We start from the raw sequence: 22,328 nt of genomic DNA, 5'->3' as shown, positions 1-22,328 counted from the left end.
AGTGTGTGTAGCTGTTTGTGTGTAGCGCTGTGTGTGTAGCTCTGTGCAGTGTGTGTAGCTGTTTGTGTGTAGCGCTGTGTGTGTAGCTCTGTGCAGTGTGTGTAGCTGTGTGTAGCGCTGTGTGTGTAGCTCTGTGCAGTGTGTGTAGCTGTTTGTGTGTAGCGCTGTGTGTGTAGCTCTGTGCAGTGTGTGTAGCTGTTTGTGTATAGCGCTGTGTGTGTAGCTCTGTGCAGTGTGTGTAGCTGTGTGTAGCGCTGTGTGTGTAGCTCTGTGCAGTGTGTGTAGCTGTTTGTGTGTAGCGCTGTGTGTGTAGCTCTGTGCAGTGTGTGTAGAGCTCTGTGCAGTGTGTGTAGCTGTTTGTGTGTAGCGCTGTGTGTGTAGCTCTGTGCAGTGTGTGTAGCTGTTTGTGTGTAGCGCTGTGTGTAGCTCTGTGCAGTGTGTGTAGCTGTTTGTGTGTAGCGCTGTGTGTGTAGCTCTGTGCAGTGTGTGTAGCTGTTTGTGTGTAGCGCTGTGTGTGTAGCTCTGTGCAGTGTGTGTAGCTGTGTGTAGCGCTGTGTGTGTAGCTCTGTGCAGTGTGTGTAGCTGTTTGTGTGTAGCGCTGTGTGTGTAGCTCTGTGCAGTGTGTGTAGCTGTTTGTGTGTAGCGCTGTGTGTGTAGCTCTGTGCAGTGTGTGTAGCTGTGTGTAGCGCTGTGTGTGTAGCTCTGTGCAGTGTGTGTAGCTGTTTGTGTGTAGCGCTGTGTGTGTAGCTCTGTGCAGTGTGTGTAGCTGTTTGTGTGTAGCGCTGTGTGTGTAGCTCTGTGCAGTGTGTGTAGCTGTTTGTGTGTAGCGCTGTGTGTGTAGCTCTGTGCAGTGTGTGTAGCTGTTTGTGTGTAGCGCTGTGTGTGTAGCTCTGTGCAGTGTGTGTAGCTGTTTGTGTGTAGCGCTGTGTGTGTAGCTATGTGCAGCGTGTGTGCAGCTGTGTGTGCGAGGCACGCGTGCTGCGTGCGGGACTCGGTGCGAGGAGGACGCGGCCACCTGACCCCACAAAGGACGCGGCTCCGGCTCCCTCGCTCGCTCGCTCGCCTTCCCAATTCCCCCGGCTCGGGTCCCCGCACCGCCGGCAACATGGCGATGGGGCGCTCGGCGGCCGCCCGCTAGCGCGGGGACCCGGCTCCGGCCGCCCGGGGGACGATGCTGCCGAGGCGCGCCCGGGACACTTCGCCGCTCGCCTCCTGCGCTCGCCCGGCCCGGTGATGCCCCGGCCGCGGCGGGACTGAGACCCGCGCGCTCCCGCACGCCCAGCGCAAGGTGAGTCCGGGGCCCGGCCGGGGCAGTTCGCCCGCAGCCCCCAGCGGGCCACCGGGTGGGTTTCCGCCGGGCCGCGGGCTCCGAGCCCCCCTGCACTGCCCGGAGGGGGAGGGGGGCTGCTTGGAACCCCGATCCCAGGGCTGCTACTGCAACGATCTCTTCCAGCCCCCCCTTCCAGACCCCCTTACCCCGCCTGGCCGGCGGGGGCTGTTCTGTGCAGTGTGATGTGATGGGGGCTTGTTTTGAGGGGTGTTCTGAAGGGGGGAGCTCCCATCCCCTGGCACCAGGCATGACATGGGCCAGGGGTGACTGAACCTGCCAAGGGGGGGACACTGATCCAGCCCCAGCTTGGGGGAGTGTGGGGGTGTGCAAATATAGAGCCCCCAGGTGTCCCTGGGCTCGTCTTGCGGTACCACGCAGCCCCCCTCCATGCCCCGAGATAGAGGTGTGGGCACATGCACATGCTAATAACAGCTCAGCTGCCCTGGGGCCAGTATGTGCGCAGGGGCCAGACACGGGGCAGGCAGGCTGTTTGCACCACATCCCGATGCCCAGACGCACCCCTCAAGAGGGATTCTGAGCATCGCCAGCTCTCCTGGAGCCCACATGCTCAGGGCCTTTGAAAATTAGGCCTATCAATTGCCAGACTATCCCCTCTGCATATCTCTCACCATACCCCGATTCCCTCTGCATATCTCTCACCGTACCCCCATTCCCTCTGCATATCTGTCACCGTACCCCCATTCCCTCTGCATATGTATTGCTGTACCCCCATTCCCTCTGCATATCTATCACAATGCCCATTCCCTCTGCATATCTATTGCTGTATCCCCCCCCCCCCCATTTTCTCTGCATAGCTTCCTATTGCCCAACCCCAAATCCCTTTGCATAGCTCTATCACTGTACATCCACTCTCCAGTATCCTGAAGAAGGGCCATTGGGGTGGGATTTGGCCCCATGTTTGCTGACAAGATAGACTTTTCTGAGATGGGACATTAGGAATAAAAGGAGAACCAAGGACAGTGAGCTAAATCAAGATGGCATGTACTTCAGACGGCTTGTGCATCTGTGTATGAGGTCTCCAGGCTTGCACATATGAATATGTCCATGTATGTGCCTCTGTGTGTGTGTTTGAACCTGTGTATGTTTCTGCCCAAGTGCATGCCTGCCTGCTCTGTGAGCATGTGTACACACACACACATTTCACATAGATCTGTCAGGGGCTGGAGGTTATTTCCATTGTTGGCTTGTTTAGATTAACAGGCAAATCAACCCCCAAATAATTCAGTGTATCCGCAATGCCTGACCCAGGTGGGGGTGCAGCAGGGGCGGAAGGGGGAGACTGAGCTGGAGATAGGCAGCACAGGGACATATCTCAGTGAGGCTGCATTTCCGGATCCATGGCAGAGCAGGGAGCGTGGGCTCACATGTGCATATCCACATTCCAAAAGCTCCTACATAGCAAGGATTGGCAACATTAGCAGAGCCAGTGACTTGAGAAGGGGCTGGACTGCTTGCTAGCTAGACAGATGAAGCAGGATTAGGACTGGCAGTTAGATGGCTCGATAGATGGGTACATGTGAAGAGAGAGCCCAAAGGATTAGGACCTGTATCTCTCCATGAGCCCAAATCCCTCTTGTGCTCTCTCATCTATCTAATCTGTGTAGCTGTGTACACAGGCGGGCGGTGCACAGACATACACAGAGCATGGTTCTGCATTTCAGTCATCCCCCTGAACAGTCCTGGGAACTTGCCATGCAAGGCACACAAGGCTGTGTGGGGATGTTGCTATATTAACCCACATAGTGGTGTGTGTGTGAATTTATCTGCATGTAATTTAGCTGTCTCCATAAACACCCCTCCATCCATCCCAGCTCTTATGGGGGAAGGGGCCCTGGTGGCCTCCCTGTGCAGTGTGGGGCTTGGTGCCATTCCTGCCCCATAGAGAGTGGGCTAGGAACATATAGGCTGTGACTGTTCTCTGTTCCCAGGATCTAGCAGTGCCATCTGTCATCTGGAGCAGCCCCCAGGCTGCCCTCATTGATGCTGCTGCCTGTGCACAAGCAGTCAGCATGAATCAGCCCAGAGCCTCTGGAACTCACTGCCACTAGAGGCTGGTGGTCAGTGCTGGAAAAAGGGCAGCTGCTGAATTACTCTAGTATCTGCAATATCTGCGGAGCTGCTGTACTCCCTTATCCAGTAATGGTTACTCCAAGGCCTCACCCCTGGGAAGCCTCTGGCCAGGGGATGAGGTTTGTGAGTGGGGGAGAAGGGTCGGGACATCGGGGGCGGGCGGGGGGGACCAGATCCATTGTGACACTGCAGGGAATGGGGAGCTGGGGAGTGCAGGGTGGGCTACATGCTCCGCTTCACTACTGCAGAGTCTCTTGGGGGTGCTGGAGCTGCACAGGCAGACCCGTTAATGAAGGGTCCCGGGTGGAGGGCAGGGCTCTATCCAGCATTTCCTGTCTCTTTAGTCTGTTTCTCTCTTTGCTGGGGCACGTGGGGGCATCCACACTGACAAACCAGGGAGGAAAACCAACCTTGGTAACAAGGAGCTTTCATTCCTGGTGGGGACGAGGAGGCTTGTTGAGCATCAGGATTCTTGGACTCTATCCAGGGCGTGGGATAAGCTGTGCAGCATGTACCCTTGCTCCTCCCCAGCCCAGCACCGGCCTGTTTGCCCTATTGCCTGGGGCTGCCATCCAAGGCTGCGTGCTGACACATTCTTGCCTGCTGGGCTGGATCCGAGTGCGAGGTGGGGGCGACTGCATGGGCTGGTGAACGTTGTGTGTGTGTGTAGGGCCTTGTTACCACCATCCGCCGCCTGCTCTCTCCCCACCACAGCTGCCCCCGGGGCCTCTCTCAGCTCAGGCCATTCAAAAGTGCATGTAGAGATGAGAAGGATCTTTGTGCAGTGAAGCTGTGTGTGGAATGGACTCGGAGCCTTTCCCTCAGGGACACTGGCTCCAGTCCAGCCCCAGGACAGGGAGACAAGCTGGCTGAGGGGGAGGTGTAATGGGGCCTTTCCCCCTACAGAGTCCAGTAACTGAGAAACTGCACAAGGTCCCCTCAGACAGCGCTAGGGTCAGAACCAACATTTCATTCACTTTGCCGCAGGGCCTCCCCAATGGGCACGCCAGAGCTTTGTGCTTGGCTCTGCCGTGGCCAGCCACGGTGCCAGCAGCTCTGTGTTCCCTGAGCCAGCCCCTCCACCCAGGCTCCGAATGGACATTGCACCCAGGGGCATCCCTGGCTTCTCTCAAGCCAGCCAAGGGATCCACCCTTAGACAGACCTTTATAGGGATGGTGCTGGTATCTCACTGTGTAGCTGCGCCACACATCACACATGCTCAAAACACTGTGCATTGACGAGTTTAAGGAAAATGCCGAGCTGAGCAAATGGAGCATTTTTAATTGGTAGAAATTTGACAGCAAATTTCCAAAGACTAACTAAAAATGGTGGTTTCATTTCAGTTTTGACAAGCAGACAAAAAAAGTCATTTTCAATGTTGGTTCTTTTTGGAGGATCTTTCCCCCATTCTCTCTTTAACCCCACCCTCCCTAGTTCCAGTGGCAGGAAAAAAATGCAGCCAGTTTTTTTAAGAAAGAAGAGAGGAAAACAAAATTCTGACACTTTGATTGCTTGTATTCCCCAAAGAGGAAAAGTTTCCTTGAAGGGAAGCAACGTCCTGTGTTTCCATTTACTCCCTCAATCAAAAAACACCGTCACGCGTTAGATGATTAAAGAAATAAGTGAAAATTCCCTGAGCTGATTGAAGCATCCCCTCTCCAGAGCCAGGACGTGCCCAAGAGGAGGCCAGCCCAGCTGGGCAGGGGTTAAGTCCCTCCCGTCTGGGTGGGGCTTTTGTCTGAGGTGAGTTGGGGAGATGTCTCAGGAGTGGGCTCCCCTACTCCCACTCAGCAAAGGGGCCAAGATCACCTGGGCTGTGGGGACTGAACTGTCCTGGGAACTCTTGAGGAAGCCCCTCGCTGGGCTGGGGTGAGTCTGGCACAGGAGGGTGGGTGGGACACTCCACTGAGGCTGGCTAGAGCACAGGAGACTGCGTGTCGCTCCAGGATCAGAACCCCTATATCTGTTCATCATTCCTGGCCCCAGCCCAGTACCCTGCCCACTGGAACATGCTGTTCCTGAGGCCCACACAAAGTAGGGGCTAGATCAATGCCTACGCTCCCAGCCCTCACTGGGAGAGGTCTGCAGAGGCCCCGAGAATTCAGTCCCCTTGGGGGATGAGATACTGTGTGGGCGGGGGGCCTCCCTGGAGGCATCCCTGTGGGGCCAGATGAGCGAGGTCTGTGGGCGATGGGATGCATACCACTGTTCTGGGAGTGCATTGTTTCAACCCCTCTGCTGCAAGTAGCTCTGCCCTTAGGGACATCACCAGGCACACCAAGGACTCAGCCTTTTCCACAGCCTTTGCCAGCCCTGCTCAGGTATCTGGAGATCTGAATGCCTTTGAGCAGTGTCACAGCCTGGCGTGGCTCCCTGACGTAGCCACAATATAAATATACCCTTGGCAGCCCAGCCACATCCTGCCAGGGGCCAGGGATCTCGATCCAGACCACTCAGATTCTGATCCTGGCACCATCTCAGGAGCCTGGGGTAGGTTTTGATCCAATATGGCCACACCCTGGGGTACTGAGGCTGGGCTGGGACACAGGACTCCTGGGTTCTTTGCCAGCTCTGGGAGGAAAATCGAGCAGCGGGGCTGGGGGCCAGATCTCCTGTGTTCTATTACTAAGGTTAGTGGGGAATGAGGACTAGTGGTTAAAGGGGAGGGTGGGGGTTGGGAGCCTGGACCCGAGTTCTATTCCCAGCTCTCTTGCTAGGGCAGGTTTGTGGTTGCAAGAGCCGTTCAGAGGGATCTGAATTGAGGTCACCTGTGCTGTGTCCCAGCCTTGCTAATACCCAGTAACTCTAGCTGTTGCCTGAGCTGGCAGAGAAGCTGCGCTACAGTAAATCTATCTCTTGCTGCGCCAGGGCAGCAGAGCCCACCCGGCAGCCTCATTGTGTTTCTGTCTGAAAGGCAGCTCCACTCCCACAAATGGCCTGAGCGGGTGGAATCAGTTAGAGTGGGGGGTAGAGTTTACAGCCAGGGCTGGGAGCCCTCCTGGAGCTGGAAATAAAAACCTGGGATTGTGGCTCCCAGGACCTCAGCCCCTGCTCAAACCACTGGATCCCCCTCTCTTGCAAAACCAGGCATAGAACCCAGCATCCTGACTACCTGCCCCTGTCGCTCCCGTCTCAGTTCCCAGGCTTTGCCCTGGATGAGGCGTTAATTAACCAGCTGGCTCACTCTGTGCGGAGACTTTAACAGCCAATCAAGCTGGCTCTGCAGAGACTGGTGCTTGCCTTGGGGGACTGGTGCGGGAATCGGCTCATCACTGGGTGCAGCTGGTGTCAGCGATGCATCTGCCTGCTGTTCATACCCCTGGGTGATAAGAAATGGGAATGGATTTATCGACAGCTGGGTGGGCAGCTCGCTGCACAGTGACATGGGCCGGATTATGCGAGTGGCACGGTGTGGCAGTGGAAGCTTCTGTGGGTGGAACAGCATTGGCCTCCCGCTCCACTCTGCTAGTGCTGCCCTGGGATGGACCCAGGAGTCCAGGGCTGAAGGGATTGAAAGTGCAGGAGGGAATTTTGTGTGGGGAGAGAGAGCTGGCAAAGCTAAGTGTTCTTCTTGTGATCTCTGCATAGGAGCGGGCTCCCCTCTAGGGGAATCAGAGAGACAGGGACTGGGCAAACTCAGTGTAATGTTCAAAAGCTTCAGGGGGTAGCCGAGTTAGTCTGTACAGGATAAACTTAAAAGCCCACTTCTTCAGATGTAATGTATTTATTTACTCTCTATAAGCCAGCCACAATCCACACACAGGCAACACCTATGCCCATCAAGGATCTCAGCTCCACTCTGGGGGACAACCCTGCCCCCAGAATTAACCATGGGGAAGGAGAGTTGGACAGGGAGCAAGCTCCCCTGCTGTTGGCAGCAGCTCCCCAAAAAACGAGGTGCATCACAAACCAAACAATGACACAGCGCTCTTCCAAGGAAGAGCATCACTCATGCTGTTGGGGAAAGAAGGGAAAGGCTTTGGGCAACAGCACCACCTGGTGGCACCCACCACAACAATGTTAACTGCAAAAAGTAACACCCCTGCCCATGTCCTGTCGCTTCCTTTGGCTACAGGAATCTCCTTCTCTTCCTATGCTAAATTGTCACAGAGGCAGACCATCAACTGGAGTAATTTGGGCAGGCTCTGTTGATTTCAACCAAGCTCTGACAGTTTACACCAATCTTGCCTGGAGAGTCTAATGCTAGAAGACAACAATCTGTTCTGATCTTCCAGGCTGACCTCCTACATCATCTAGGCCAGCCCACAGGATTCCCACATCCCTCCCATCACTTCTGTCTGAGCTGGATCAGAGCCTAGAGACATACCCCTGGTCTAGACTGAAAGTCTCCAAGTGATGGACAATTGGCACATTAAACAGCTCCCCACCCCAGAAGCAGCTGCATCTCAGCCATGGATGAGAGATCCCCTGCCTGCCACCCCTGAGGCAGCTGCATCTCAGCAATGGGAGAAGAATCCCTGTATAAACTGTCCCCACACCTCACCTGAGAGGTGGTCACATCACAGTGCTGGGCCAGGGACCTTTCCATGAACACAGTTTGTGTGTTTATTAAAAGCAGTGAGTTTTCTCAATGAAAGGCCAGGTATAAGTAATAGGAATGTAGCTGTGTTAGTCTGGTGTAGCTGAAGCAAAATACAGGACTATGTAGCACTTTAAAGACTAACAAGATGGTTTATTAGATGATGAGCTTTCGTGGGCCAGACCCACTTCCTCAGATCAAATAGTGGAAGAAAATAGTCACAACCATATATACCAAAGGATACAATTAAAAAAATGAACAAATATGAAAAGGACAAATCACATTTCAGAACAGGAGGGGGATGCGGGGGGGGGGGGTATTAGAAGCATTAGTTGCAGAGATCTATTAGCTCTGATTTTTTAACAAGTCTTGGACTACTGGGTAAGTTTCAGAGAACTGGAGAAAAAATATTGCACCAATATCTGAAAAGGGGTAGTAGGACAACCCAGAAAAGGATCTACTATATGCCAGTCTGTGTAGTTTTACAAAACACAGTTCCTATCAAACAAATGTATTGTTTTTAAGATGAGATTACAAGTCTGGTTGATAAAAGTGTTGACGTAGTAGGGTTAAATAAGGCATTTGGTTTAGCCTCATGTGATATTCTGATTGATGTTATCAGCATTTAAATGGCAAAACACTTTGTTAATGCTGCATACAGTTGCCCTCTGATAGCATGTCCTTCAGAATGGCAGGGCGTATAATAGGGGACATGACTGAAAGAGGGCAGAATTAAGGCTTTGTGTTTAGGGAGGGGGTTTCCCTTAATGCTATATTTCCAGCTTTTCACAAGTTTGAGTTTTGCTGATCTCGATATTCTGGATGGGCAGGAGCTGTCGCCAGCCAATAGCTCTCTGTTCACATGCTCTGCCACTGAATGTGGAGGTTTTTTAACCAGAAGGAATGTATGGAGCTAGGAGCCAGTGGTCATTCAGCCAGCTGTTGCTGCCACCTAGGTTTACAGCTGTTCCTGTGGGGAGGTAATAATTAAGAGACCTAGCTTTTCTACAGAGCTTTACATCTGGGGAATAGATAGACTCTGGGAGGCCCTGGGCAAGGTGTGAAGAGGGTCCTGCTCCACACTCCTGGAAGGGGCAGGACCTCAGGCAGAAGGGATGGGGCTGGGGGCAGCCAGTCTTCAGTGACACTTGGAACACAGAGAACCCCTCTCCTAGCCCTCAGAGCCACCCAAGCACATGGCATGGTGCTCCGGAGGTGATTTAAAAGGCCCAGGGCTCTGGCCACTGCCCTTTTTGAATCACCAGGCCCAAGGACAACTGACCCCTTTGGCCTCACCTCTCAGTGAGCCTGCTTTACATCACTATCCCCATTTCACAGATGGGAAACCAAGGTCCAGAGATGGGAAGTGACTTGCCCAAGGTCATCCAGCAAGCCAGTGGCAGAGATAGGGATAGTCCCAGACCAATGGGCTTGCTATTTGGCCACAGTTGTCATGTGGTTCCTCAGGGCTGCTGCCCCTCCTGTATATTGCATTCTAGTGCCATGGGCATACTGGTGGTGCTTGGGGGATGTTTGCCACATGTCACTGCTAACAGGGCTGGGGAGAGAGATCCTGTCGCTGGGCTTTGCCCAAACCTTGGCAGTGTTACCAGCCTTGCCCATGATGTGGCCTCACTTCCAGCTGTGCAGCAGTCTCCCCTGTACCACACTTGTCACATCTCCTGCCGCTCCCAATTTCCTCTGGGGCTGCTGCTGCCAGAGCTTGGCTGGTGCGTCAGGCCAAGCAGGCTCCATAGCTGCTGGGGGCAGAGAAGAGAGCAGGCGCTGGATCAGGCCAGGGAGCAGGTAGGAAGTGGGGTGATGGGGCCAGGAGCAGCTCCCCCCAGTGAGGCAGGCATGCCCTGCCAGGACCCCCTTCCCAGCCTGGAGCCAGTTGCCCCTCCATACTTCCCATCACTCCCTGCCCCCCTGCCAAGCACCCACCTGGGCTCCCCCACCTTGGCTCCCTGGCATGATGTCTGCATCACACAATGTGTCCTGTGGTGAAAGCATTTGACCCCTTCAGCGGAGGCCCTCTTGTCATCTGTGCACCCTGCCCCCGCATCTATGTCATCCCTGCTGTCAGCCTCGACTCAGCTGGGGCCCCTGCACCTGCATTGGGTGGCTGCTGCTCCCAGCCTTGGCTATGTTGGTTGGGAGCCTCCAGACTCAGGCAGAAGGTGGGAGAAGGGAAAATCAGTCAGAAATGGAAGGGGCGGGGCAGGGGCAGACACTTCTGCTGGAGTGGCAGCCCTGCCCTCCTCCCCGCATGGGGAGGAAGCAGCCAGTGACCCCAAGGAAGTGCAGAGGTTCAGGAGTTAGGGTCCACAGGTCATATTCAATGAAGTAGCGGGCCAGAGGTTCTCAACCCCTGCATTAAGCCTGTAGAAGGGTTTTATGTGTAGAAAATTGTTCCTTGCTGGCTCTTGCCATAGGTGTCGTTTGACTTCTGTATTTGGGGGTTGGCTCCAGTCAAGCCAAGTGGACCATGCACAGGGGGAAAATTTGTGACAGCCCGTAGGGGCACCAATTCACATTTTTGGGGTGGGGGGAAGTGTGCAACTAATTCCAGGGACTACTTAGGCAACTGAAAACTCTAGTTGTGCAGATTGTTTCTACGTTATCTGACAGGAGCCCTGTTTCTAATTCCTACATCAAAAAAGAAAATTAAATGGTCGACTCCCTCAGCTCTAATACTAACATGGTTTGACATCTCAGGGCAGGTCACTTAAGGGACACTGGTTTAAAATTGTAATGTCAGTTCTTACTTGGATGCTCTTTCTAAAGTCAGAAGGGACCATCGTGATCTAGTCTGACCTCCTGCACGTTGCAGGGCACAGAACCTCACCCACCGACTCCTGCAATAGACCCCAACCTCTGGCTGAGTGACTGAAGTCCTCAAGTCATGGTATAAAGGCTTCAAGTTACAGAGACTCCACCATTTACACTGGCTGAAACCCTCAAGTGCCTGTGCCCCATGTTGCAGAAGAAATGAAAAACCACCAGGGTCTCTGCCAATCTGACCTGCAGGAAAATTCCTCCTGACCACTCACATGGTGATCAGTTAGACCCTGAGCATGTGGGCCACACCCACTAACCAGGCATCTTGGAAAGTATTATTTGTAGCAACTTGGAGTCCGTTCCATCTAGTGTCCCATCTCCAGCCACTGGGGACATGTCCTGTCCTTCCACCCCTTCCCTCAACTTACCTTACCAAGCTCAGTCTTTAAGCCAGTTAGGTTTTCTGGCCTTACTGCACCTCTTGGGAGGCTACTCCAGAATGTCACTGCTCTAATGCTTAGAAACTTCCACCTAATTTTAAGCCTACACTTGTTGATGGCCAGTTTCTATCCATTTGTTCTGTGGTCCATACTGGTGCTTAACTCTTTTCCTTCCCTGGCTTTTAGCCCTCTCATGTATTCATAGAGAGCAGGCCCACTGACCGGGATGGGGAGCAGGGCAAAGGGGGCAACTATCCTAGAGCCCAGCGATTCTATAATGATACTAAAACACTTCCCTGAACCTTCTGGAAATACCTCGTCAATGCACCACATTGACTGCTCATGATAAATACACCCAGGTCATTCTCCTCTTCTGTCACTTCCAATGGGTAAATCCCCAGCTTATAGCAAAAGTTCTTGGTGTTGACCCTAAATGCATAATCTTGCACTTTGCAGTGTTACATTTCATCTCATTTTTATTATTCCACTTTAAAAGGTCATCGGATCTTCTTGTAGGGCATTCTGGTCCTCCTCCATAATGGCAGAGCCTCCCAGCTTTGTGTCATCTGCAACTTTTAGTAGCAAATACTTTTATTACTGACCTTGGGTCAAAAAGTGGGTATTAAATAAGGTTGCTCCCAAGACTGATCCCTGAGGAGCCCCATTAGTAACCTCCCTCCAGCCTGACAGTTGACTTTTCAGGGTGACCTGCTGTAGTTGCTCCTTTAATCATTTCCTCCTCCACCTTTCAGTTCTCATCTTAGTCCCCATCTTCTCCAGTTTACCTAATAATTCCCCATGTGGAACTGTATCAAATGCCTCTCTGGTGGCCAGATAGATTAGATCTTCTGCATTTCCTATGTCTAAAAAAATCAATTCTGTCCTCAAGGAAAGAAATCTGTAACTTTGTTACTGTCTCCAGTTTCCTAACATAGAAACAACTGTAGAAATTTTTACAATTACTTTCTGTCATTTCAGCTACTTACTTTTTGCAGTTCACCCATCTTGGAACAGATCATTTAACTTGAGGAAATATCCTAAAAGCCTTTTCTAATCTTATGCACCACCAAAACACTTACCCAGAAACCTAATCCTGCAACAAACTCCATTGCCAACTCTGTCCACACATCTATACAAGCAACACCCATCATGGGATCTAACCATGTAATTCAGACCCTCAGGGGCTCATCCACCTGCACATCCACTAATGTGATTTATGCCATCAAGTGCCTGTAGTGCCCCTCTGCCATGTATATTGGCCAAACTGGACAGTCTCTGCACCAAAGGATAAATGGACACAAATCAGACATCAGGAAGAGTAACACACATAAACCTGCAGGGGAACACTTTAACCTCCCTCAACATTCATTTATGGATTTGAAAGTAGCCATCCTTCTACAAAAGAATTTCAAAAACTGGTTACAAAGGGAGACAGCTGAACTGGAATTCAGTTGCAAATTCAACACTAGCATTGTAGGATCAAATAAGGATCTTAACTGGTTACATTAAGCAATTATAAAAGCAATTTCCAATCTCTGAACATTCACATCTCCAGACCAAATGCTATGAATGACCCACTTCCACCCTGACTTGATTAGCTTCATTAACACAAGCAACTTCTTCCATATACATATACATACATACATACACACTCCTGCTTCTGTAACTTCCACTCCATCTGATGAAGTGGGGTTTACCCACAAAAGCATATGCCCTAATAAATCTGTTAGCCTCTGTGCCACTGGACGCCTCATTGTTTCTGCAGATACAGACTAGCCCCTCTGAGTGTGTTAATTACTGTTCATACACAAAATTCTGCATGCCTGCATCAGGGGCCCAGGCTGGGAGAAATCCCCTGTCTCCACTGCAGAACTGCTTACATTGCAAACTCTGGCCATTTCTACACTGACACATTTTGTCACCAAAATCTGCCTTTTGGCAACAAACAGTGAGAGCATTTACACTGCAATGTGACTTTTTTTGGGGGGAAAAAAACTCAGTTTTGGTGACAAAAAACTTCCTCCCCAGTGAGAGACTTTTGTCTTTCCCCCTCCCTTTATTATCTACCAAGAGCCACTGTGGACTCTGCTGTTTGTTTTGTCAAGAGAACTGGTTTCCATCAGTACCCCACAATGCCTGCCCTGATGTTTGTGCTCAGTGTTTTACAATCTCTGCTGCCCTGCAAGCATGCACCCTCCCCTTTCAAAGCTCTGGGAAGTGTCTAACAGCTGAATGAGCTGCTTCCTTTGGGGAACAAAGAACAAATTGCTGAAATGCTCCTGTTCTGTCCTGCTAGGCACAAAGTGTCAGGTAGACTGCTGCTGCCGGGGGACGGCTGTAGAGATTGCTGTGCTACTTTGACATTCCTCAAAGAGCTACGAGGGAATCCCAAGAAACGCAGGAATCAGCTCTGCCTTCCCACAATACTGCACTGTGGGTATGCTTACCCACATTACCATGCTCTATCCATCGACAGGGTGCTAGCAATGTAGCGATGAAATGTCAACAATGGAAGGCAGAAAGTTTGACTGGTTTTCACTTTTGGTGACTTTTGCCTGTCAATGTCACTTCCATTGCCAAACCTTCCAGTGTAGACATAGCCTCAGGCTGCAGTTTGGGGTGTAACCTTTCCCTGCCCCCCAAACCCTGCCCATGGCTCCTGCCCTAATATGCTGAATACACACATCCCAGGCAGCAGCTAATTGAGGGCCACAGACTCCCTTGGTTGGGGACAGGGTCATCCAGGACCATAGGGGATGTGGAGCCCAGGACACCTCCACCAGCTCAGGTCCCACCCCCACCTCACCCCTTCTTCCAAGCCTCCACCCCACCTCTTCTTGCCCATGCTCTGCCCTCTTCCTGCCCCATTCCATTCCTTGCCCCAAGCTCCCGTCACCATTGGTGAGTGCAGGAGCAGGCCCAACCCCTGCAGTTGGCACCAGCCCCAACATCCAGGCCACACTTGACCCTATGCTTTCACATCTCCCTGAAGAGCGAGGCCTCTGGCAGTTGCCCCAAACTGTCCTATGGACAAGGGCTTTGGTTGGGGGGTCTATCCAGAGCGTTAACTTCAGTCCCTACCATGGATCACACAGGGCAGCAGGGCGTAAGGCCCCAAGAAGAGCAGGATCCCCCAGTTCCCAGAACACTGTAGGAATGGGGAGGGTCTCTGATCCCTGCAGAGGGGTGGGTCTCTCCCAGATCCCAGCCCACCCACTGACTTGCTGGGTGACTTCAGAGCTGACAGTCCCCACCCCCAACTTCTCCTGCTACCCCTGACATTCTCCAACCTCACCTATCTTCTGCCCTCCCACTTCCCCCATCCCCTTTCACCTCATTTGAGCACCTAGCCCCTCTTCCCTCCTCTACCACCCATTCCTACATTGCTCCCTGCAGGCCCAAACCCTGCATCCTCTCTGAGCACCTCCTCTTGCTCCCCTAATTACCTCTCCCCCGAGCAGTCACTTAGGTGCTTTTCAGAAATTGTTTCAACACCATGGGAATAATCTGGGGTGATCAGATGACATTTCCACACAATAAATAAATAAAAATTCCAGCTGAGGTAGATTTTTCCTTTCCACTTCCTTCTCAGATTTCTGCCCAGGGTCGCTGTCAAAGAAGAGAGTTGCTAGAGCCTATTAACATAATGAAATGGTGTTGCCTTCCCTCTGCCCCCAGGAGGGCTGTATCTCAGGATGGAACCTTTGGCTCAAATAACACCATGTCTGCATCACTATCCCTGTCCTATGCTCCTGTGAGACACAGCAAATTTCAAGACCATCCATGTCTTGAAAGCATGCAGGCTTTCAGAGCACCATCCATGTCTGAAAGCATGCAGGCTTTCACAGCACTTAAAAGAGGCGTCCTTTTAACTGGAGGGGTTCCCAGTCTTTAAGGGCATGTCTACATGGACAGCGCTGCAGTGGCACAGCCATACCAATGCAGCTGTGCCAGGGGATGTGTGGTAGCACTTGGGAGGTGCACTGCCCCCCTGCCACCATTTTATTTGCTAAATGGGGTGCCCCCACATACCCCCAACCTGTCCCTCTGGATGGCCTTTCCTGCACCCCCACCTCCTGCAGTCACCGGTCACCCTGGCTGTGCTGCTACGGGTGAAGATGCTGACAGGAGAGTGTCTTCTCCATCATGAATGGCTGAAGCTCTGGGGGCGGGAGAAGCTCGCCTGCCAACATAGCGCTGTGCACGAGCGCTCATGGCTCCTGGGCAGATATTCACACCCCTATGACCTAAGTGATGCAGACATTGGCTGCGGTGCCCACCTAGCCTTAGAGCAGAGCTGGCTGGCCTGTGCCATGAGACTGTCTGAAAACAGAGGGAGAACGGAGGGGAGAGACTCTGCGCATCCATCAGCAGCACCGCTGGCTCAGAGGTGACAAGTGGCCCCACACAGCTCAATGAGCTGTCCTCAGCCTAAGGAGGATGCCTAACGGAGAGGAGCACAGCCTGAAGCTGTAGCACTGAGACCTGACTTCACTTGCTCCACACGTGTCAGAGGGTGGACACACAGAATAATTGGCCACCAGTCTCTTGACAACAGCCACATACACTAACACTGAGAGGCCTCACCAGTGTCTTACCCATCACACTCTCAGACGGGCAGCCGTGTTAGTCTGCATCTGCAAAAACAATGTAGGAGTCCCCTGGCACCTTAGGATGCATCTACACAGCACCCTACACTCGAAATAAGATACACAATTTGCGCTATGCAAATTGCATCTTATTTCAATTGTATTTCAGAATAGCTTATTTTGAAATATGGCACGTCTCCCCATGTGTACTGCCTCCCACCTGCTGCACCCCACCCTGCAGAGAGGCAGGACCATGGGGGGGGGGGGAAGGTGGCTCCCAGGGAACCATTGTATGTGGGGCGCCAGCTTTTAAACTGGCTCCCTGTGTACCAGGACCATGTGGCTACTTCTAGACTGCAGGCTTCTTACACAAGAAGCTTTTGTTGGAAGAGATCTTCCACAAAAACTTCTTGCACAAGAGCGCATCCACGCTGCAAAAGTGCATCGAAAAAGCAATGTGCTTTTGCACAAGACAGTGTCCAGACTGCCTGGATGCTCTCTCACAAGTAAGCAGTGATTGCTATAGACAGACTGGCCACCAGGCCACCTGTGCTTTTTCCTATTCCCTCCTCTTGCGCAAAAAACCCTTCTTCCCTGTCCACACACACCTTTTTGCACAAGAGCTCTTACACAAAAAGGCATTCTTCCTTGTAGAATGAGGATTACCAATTGCACAAAAACCCCTCTGATCTTTTGATTTACTTGTGCAAAAACGCACTTGAGGTGTGGATGCTCTGCGAGTTTTTCTGGAAAAACAGCTGTTTTCTGCAAAAACTCTGTAGTGTAGACATAGCCTGTGTGTAACTATGAAGGTAACCAATGAGCCCAGGCCCACCTATCATCCTCAGGTGCTTACACATATAGACCTACTCTCCACTCCATTATCCAAGTCATTAATGGAAATATTGAATCGTACTGAACCAATACTGACCCCTTCTGGACCTCACCAGCTACACTCATGCATTTTGACAATGATCCATTGATAACTACAGTCCTTCAACCAGTGGGCACGCACCTTAGAGTAATTTCATCTTGATCGTATTTCCCCAGTTTGCTTATGAGCATGTCATATGGGATTCTCTTCAATGCTTTAGTAAAAATCAAGATATATCGCGTCTGCTACTTTCCCCCATCCACCAGGCATTTAGCTCAGTCAAAGACTGAAATTAGGTTGGTTTGGAAAGATTTGTTCTTGATACATCCATGTTGGCTGTTCCTTATAATCCTATTATCCTCCAGGTGCTTACATATTGATTTTTAAATAATCTGTTCCATTATCTTTCCAGCTATCAAAGTTAGGCTGACTGGTCTATAATTCCCCGTGTCCTCTTTATTCCCCTTTCTAAAAACAGGTGCTGTGTTTGCCCTTCTCTGTGCTTCCTGGATTTCCCCCATCCTCGTATTAGCTCCCAAAGAGAATTGTTAATGGTTCTGACTTTGCTTTAGCTAGTTCCTTAAGTACCTTAGGCTGAATTTCATCAGACTCCGCTGGCTTGGTCTTGAAAACATCTAACTTATAGCACATTTACCCGGTGTTGCTCGGCTCCTTAAGGAGAGGCTCAGGTATAGTATGCTGAGAGTGTGGGGGTGCAGGAGTCAGGGTTGTGGGTGAGGAGGGGCTCTGGGCTGGGGACTATGTGTATGTGTACATGCGCATAGGGGGAAGAGCTGGGGGTGTAGAGCCCTTTCCCCCCGAGATTCATACCAGGGCTGCTTGCTCTTTCCCTTCCTTTCCCTGTCAGGGAGCAAGAGCAAAATGCACAACTCATCTGCCCCCTGCATTCTCCAGCTAGTGAGGAATGTAGCAAACCGTGCTCTTTCCCCTCACTCCCCGATGAAAGGGAACAGCCAACAATATCCCCGTATGAATCTGAGGGGGTTGCTTCAGCCCCCCGACACACTTCCCAAAGGGCACTTGTGGGGTGGGAGGCTTGGGCCCAGGAGTCCAACCATCCCATTTCACCTGCGTGGAGATTCTGTCTCTTTTCTATATGGTTTCCTGAGAAGCAATCCCATTTCAGGCCCATTCCATTTTCCTTGTACATCCAAACCCTTATCTTTCTTTAAGTTTGATAAGAGGAAGCTGTAGTCGAATTGGGTGGTCCTAGCTCTGAGGAGTTCTTGAACAAGCTCTCTCAAATAAATGAATAGTAGATTATTTAAGCCATTCTTTGCCTATTTCCTCCATGTTAATATTAATTTTATTGAATATCTGGTCATCATTAACATTTTCACTGAAGACTGAAGCATAGGAGGCATTAAGCATCTCAGCTTTTTTGAGTCATCAGTTAACTCTTCTTAACTACTAAATAGAAGACCTGCAGTTTCCTTCCTCTTTCACTTGCTCCTAATGTATTTAAGGAACCTCTTCTTATTGCCTTTTATATCCCTTGCTAGATGTGACTCATTGTGAACCTGATCTTTTCTGATTTTGTTCTTACAGGCTTGTATTATTCGTCTGTAGTCCTCCTCAGCAATTTGTCCATGCTTTCACTTTTTGTGGGGTTGCTTGTGTATTTTAAAGGGCTCTTTATTAAGTCATATTGGCCTCTTACTAATCTTCCCATCTTTCCTTCACACCAGGATAGTTTGATGTCCCTTTAATACGGTCAGTTCTAAGCAGCCCGCTCAGGCTATATCTATGTTGCAGAGCTATTTCAAGATACCTCCAGTATCCTGAAATAGCTATTCCACGCCTTAAAAGCAAGCCCATTATATCGAAATATAACAGGCTCACTATTCCAACATCCCTGTAAACCTCATTGCCCGAGGGTTAAGTGGTGTTTCAGAATAACGAAATAAGCTATTTTGAAATTACTTTGAAATAAGCTACGCAATTTGCTTAATGCAAACTGCATAGCTTTTTTTGATGTAAGGGTGCTGTGTAGACACCCCCCCGGAGAAGTAGGCCTTCCCCAGATCACACTGTGGGAGAGAGATGTAGAGAGTGTACCTCAAGCACTGCTCAACAGGTGAGCCCTTCAAAACCCAGCACACATACAGGAGCCACAAAAGGGGGAGTGTGTCAGGCAGGCAACCCCCCATCCCGGCACACATGAAGTCAGAATTTCTGTGCCCTCCATGACATAGTCTTAGCCACAGTGCTAAGCATTAATCATGATTTTAAAAATACCAGACAGATGTCAGCAATATGCCTCCTGACATCTTTCCGCTTTCTAGTAAGGTAGGGCTTGAACTGATAATGGGGGGTGACTCAGACTATTACCTGCTTACAGCATGAGAGAGCCTTGTCTGTGCCTGCCAACCAGGGATGGGAGGTAACCCTCGGAAGAATGCACCTTTCTACAGAAAGCCTACCCTAGATACGGACAGACTGAGGGACAGCCTCCACCCATGTACATCTCCACTCTACCATGACTAGCTCTGTAAAGCTTCCCCTGGATGACGTACCCAAACACATATTCACTAATGCCTAAAAAGTCACACACCTAAATCTGGGTCAGTGCTGATTACGTACGGTTTATATCTTGTGACTTTCTAAAGCAAGACTTTTAATTTTCAGTAATCCAAACATGACCCCAGATGTACAGAGCCTTACCTCTAAACCTGTGTAATGTGAATGTTGGTTCCAACCATTAGCTTTAATAAAATGTTTATACCTAGCAGGACATGCCTTGGCATATCCGTGTCACAGAGAGTCAGGTTCAGAGGACTGGTGCTTATCTGCTTGAGCTATCCAGCTAAAAACCTGCACATGCTCAGGGGAATCCATCAGGGGTGTGCTTTTGGAACTGTTTGGTGCATTCCTAGCTGAAGAAGCAAACTCTTTTTCAAATAATCTTGTAATTTGACTTTCCCCAAAGGGCTGGCGGGTGTCGTGCACTCTGCTGGGTAGCCCTCGAGTGTTGAGGAACATGGTGCAGCAACCTAAGCCATGGTTTGAGCTCTGTCTGTGTGCTAAAAAAAATGTGGCCAGAATAAGTCAACTTGAAGAAACACTGTTTGGGGAGGAGTTGTATCTCAGGAATCCATTGGCCAAATGGCCCCCGATTTGGATCAGTGACCTGATCATGAACCCCCCACAAGGCCCATCAAATTTAAAGGCAACCCAAGCAACTGTACAGATTAGTGACCACTTAGAATAGTTAAGCTTTAATCAGAAAACTGGTCATAACCAGAGCTATAGCAAAGCTGCCACTCCACTAGAATGCAAAACTGCTGCAGCCCTGCGATGGGGCAGCCCAGAACCACACTGAGGCATGTCTTCACTTAGATCTTCCGGAGTTTGATTTAGTGGGTCTGGTAAAGACCTGCTAACTCAGAGGGCATCCCTGTCAGCGGCTGGTACTCCTGCCCCTGCGAGGAGCAAGGGAAGCCAATGGGAGCATTAGCTCCTGTTGGCCTCCCGCTGTGGGGACAGTGGGGAAGCTCAAATTAAGGTAACGTGGACTCCAGCTATGTAATTAACATAGCTGGGGTTGCATATGTTAATAGGGTTGTTGTCTGGTTTTCACCTGGACTGTCCATTATTCAGGTCCTCCGTCCGTTAAAAAAAAAAAAAAAAAAAATCAGAAAATACCAATATTTCCTGTTTCCCTTGGACGGAAGCCTGGCAGGGACAATTTTCCCCTGCCGCAGCTGGCGGGGACGGGGGAGTGAGGAGTGCGTGTTTGTTTTTTTGGTCAACAACTTTGGTCCCCTCCCCCTTCCCCCCCTTTTTTTTTTCAACAGAATTTTTTCTTGGTTTTTTTTTTGAGGGGGGAGGGGTGTTCATTATTTTATGTTAAACCATCTGGCAACCCTATATGTTAATTCGACCTTCTGCTTTAGGGTAGTCTTGGCCTGAGGCCTGGCCTACATGACAAAATTTGGCTGATGTAAACCGCCTTGTGTCAAGTCATTTGTGCTTATGTCTATAGTGAAATTTGTCCCTACCCAAGGGAGGCACCCCCCAACAGCGACCCACCTCTCTGGCGGCTGTGGAGCCAGGGCTGACCTAATGAGGTCACTGCTGTGTGAGTATAGACTGTGTGTGACCCGTGTCACTCTGAGCAGTCCTCTGCAGCTGTCCCACACTGGCTGTGCCCTGCCACAGTGACCGCTGTGGTGGGCAAGTCTGAACACTGCCCAGTGGCCATGCAGCCCAGAAGCCATGCACCCCTTAAAGCCTCTACCCTTATAGTTTTGAAATGCCTTTACCTGATCACTCAGCTTGGCAAGCACACCTAGCAGCTGGCCCTTGTGTGCCACTGCCTCACTGCCCCTAGTGGTTCTGTGCACTAGACACTTCCTGCCTGCAGTGACAGGAGGGACTGGCTCTCCAGGGGCTCATGGGGAGAAGAGGCTGCATGGGCACAGCTGTGGCGTAGCTGTGGAAACATAGACATCGGTGAAAAGATTGAAGGGGGACTACAGGCAAAGGGGTACGTCAAGGCGCAGCAGCAGAATCCCATGACAGCCAACTGCAGCCAGCATGTACAACGCCATGAAGCACAACTGATGTGGTGCAGTGCGGCTGCTTTTCCCACAGCCTGCAGGCCAGACCTCAAAGAGAGCCCACCAGCACCCCGCTGACCACTGTGAGAGAGCCTAAGACAGAACCTCCTGCTATAAACAGTGGGAAGGAGGAAGACAAGGGATGAATGTGTCGGGGGGGGGGGAGGGGCAGCAGTGCCAGCCACACCATGAGCCAGGACCTATTAGAGATTCCACCATAGTCCAGTCAATCCGACCAGCTGAGCACCGACAAACTCAGGCCCAGGGAAGGGAGCTCAGAGATGCGTATTCATGCATTTGTCTTTATCGTGCTTCGATATAAAGATGGTGCCTGGCCTCTCCTATGCCCCCAGGAGTCCCTTGCAGTCACAATGACATCTCCATGGCAGGCGTGCCTGGACATTGCAGAGCTGGTTCAAGGTGTCCAGAACCAAGTGGCCCAGCTACAGTGAGGAAATACTTTTTTGCACTTGCAGGCTCCAGTGGTCCTGGAACCCCTCCCCCCATTAGGATGAAGTTTAATAAGGACAAATGTAAAGTACTCCACTTAGGAAGGAACAATCAGTCGCACACATACAGAATGGGAAGTGACTGTCTAGGAAGGAGTACTGCAGAAAGGGATCTAGGGGTCGTAGTGGACCACAACCTAAATATGAGTCAACAGTGTGACGCTGTTGCAAAAAAAGCAAACATGATTCTGGGATGCATTAACAAGAGTGTTGTGAGCAAGACATGAGAAGTCATTCTTCTGCTCTACTCTGTGCTGATTAGGCCTCAGTTGGAGTATTGTGTCTAGTTCTGAGCACCACATTTCAAGAAAGATGTGGAGAAATTAGAAAAGGTCCAGAGAAGAGCAAGAATGATTAAAGGCCTAGAAAATATGAGCTATGAGGGAAGACTGAAAGAATTAGGCTTGTTTAATTTAGAAATGAGAAGACAGAGGGGACACGATAGCGGTTTTCAAGTACCTAAAAGAGTGTTACAAGGAGGAGGGAGAAAAATTGTTCTCCTTGGCCTCTGAGGCTGTCTCTAGACTACATCCCTCTTTCGACAGAGGGATATAAATTAGACAGGTCAAAATTGCAAATGAAGCGGGGAT

At 50.8% G+C, this 22,328-nt stretch overlaps 1 protein-coding gene across 2 annotated transcripts in view; it reads left to right on the top strand.

The window, feature by feature from the left end:
• The first annotated feature begins 847 nt into the window (after positions 1–847).
• The window catches only part of GAL3ST3 (galactose-3-O-sulfotransferase 3), a 29,737-nt gene continuing 8,256 nt past the window's right edge, over positions 848–22,328 (top strand). The window contains exon 1 of one of the 2 annotated variants that reach the window (XM_075938967.2): positions 848–1,288. The gene's annotated coding sequence lies outside the window, so the exon portion shown is untranslated. The remainder of the gene's footprint in view (positions 1,289–22,328) is intronic. The other variant, XM_075938968.2, reaches the window with a different exon arrangement.

This window comes from Pelodiscus sinensis, chromosome 11 (genome assembly GCF_052426305.1).
Source record: "Pelodiscus sinensis isolate ZL-2025 chromosome 11, ASM5242630v1, whole genome shotgun sequence".
NCBI lineage: Eukaryota > Metazoa > Chordata > Testudines > Trionychidae > Pelodiscus > Pelodiscus sinensis.
Note: the sequence above shows the minus strand (reverse complement) of the source record. Positions and strands in the feature narration are given on the sequence as shown.